The sequence below is a fragment of the Echinops telfairi genome, unplaced genomic scaffold (assembly GCF_000313985.2).
Source record: "Echinops telfairi isolate 266 unplaced genomic scaffold, ASM31398v2 ScPeMD7_7424;HRSCAF=8462, whole genome shotgun sequence".
NCBI classification, from domain to species: Eukaryota; Metazoa; Chordata; class Mammalia; order Afrosoricida; family Tenrecidae; genus Echinops; species Echinops telfairi.
Genome location: NW_022111324.1, coordinates 79,216,621 through 79,218,469, shown reverse-complemented (window position 1 = coordinate 79,218,469; position 1,849 = coordinate 79,216,621).

The following is a 1,849-nucleotide window of genomic DNA, read 5'->3' as shown; positions in this document are numbered from 1 at the left end:
AGGAGCCACAGAGGAAGAGCAGTAGCAAAGCCAGAACCAGAGCATGAGACAGAGTGGGGGACTTCACAGGCCACATAGTGATTAAAGCCGGGTGCTTTGGGGCAAGAGGCTGACTTTTGGTGTTGAGGGCCTCAAATGAGGAAGTTCAGTGTGCTGACCCATGGAGCTGGAGCTAGGTCTTCAGGTTGAATCTTACAGCAGAGTGGCATGCCCTCTGGGCCCTTGTTGGCAGCCCTAAAAGAGCTCTGTAACATTGCTAGAGTAGGACAGAGGCCAGGCTAAGTGGCCAAGAGCCAGAGAGGTTGTCTACAGGAGAAAGGAAACTTTCCTGACTGAACAACTGTACCCTGAGTATTTTGAACCTGACTTGTAACCTGTTACCTTCCCTAATAAGCCCCATAATGGTAAACATCAGCTGTGAGTTGTGTGTGGCCATTTCAATAAGTTATTGAAACGCCCACCACCCCACCCCACCCACACACACAAAATAAATAGAGTGCCATGGGAGGAATTGTTGGTGTCAGAATAGGGTGTAAAGGGATGGCGTGTGAAGGTATATCTGACCTCTGCCTTGTGGCAATGGGCCTTGGGAGGTATAAGAGGTCAGATGTAGCCCAATGCTATTTCCTCGTGAGTGCCCCTCATGCATAGCTTCCACTTATCTGTCAGTGGAAACCTGCATGTTGCTATTAGGGCTTAGGCTGACTAGGTTTCAACAGAGCTTCTCAACTAGAAGAGATTAGGAAGAAAAGTCTGGTGATCTGCTTCCAAAATCAGTCAGAGAAAACCCTATATGTTACAACAGTCCCATCCCCAGCCCATTAAGGTTATGGTACAGGACCAGGGAGCGTTCCGTTCCATTCTGTTGTGCATGGAATTGTCATGGATCGCAGTTGATTTAACAGCCACTAATAGCAGCATGAATATGACAGGGTGGACCCTGAGATTCCTGCACACATCACAGAATATGTTGAATGTCAAGTTTAGGAGTTTGAACTGGAGAACACTGAGGAGGTTTGAATAAGTAAGGGACAGTACCAACATCCAAGAACAGCATTAATCTGATAGCTGGCATGGAAACCAGTGGAGCAAGTGATGAGAGAGGACCAACAACCTAACCGAAAGGGCAAAAGATATGAACGAAGGTTGGTTTTCTTCAAACTATTTTATTAGGACACAATCCAGACATCGCCACTCAATCACTCAGTCCTATCATGCAGGGTTGGACAATCTCTAGCACAATCATTTTCAAAACATTTTCTTCCTTGTATTCCTTGATATCAGTGCCCTATGACCACCCTCATCCCCAACCTCCCGTGCCATAGCCCACAGCAACCCTTCTCCGAGTTGTCAGCTCCACAGATTCACACAACCAGCATAGAAAAACACATCACAAAGTCAAGAACGCTACCAACAGTAACAAAATTCAACAGAGATAAACTGCAGTTTGAAATAAATAAAAACTAGATCAAGCTTACAGTGTATTAAAAAAGAGAGCAATTAGTAGCCCAACACATAACCACTACACCACAGGGGCAGAGCTAAAGCAGATGGTGCCCGGCTATCAAATGATACAGCATCTGGGGTCTTACAGGCTTGAAGACAAACAGACGGCCATCTAGCTAAGAAACAACAAAACCCACAAGGAAGAAGCACACCAGCCTACCCCGACACGAATGCTGAAGACAAAGCGGGTACATAAGCAAATGCGGTGAAGAAAGCTGATGGTACCCAGCTGTCAACTTACACAGAATCTGGGGTCCCACATGCTGGAAGATAAACAAGGGGCCATCTAACTGAGAAACAACAAAGCCCACATGGAAGAAGCACACCAGCCTGTAAGATGACA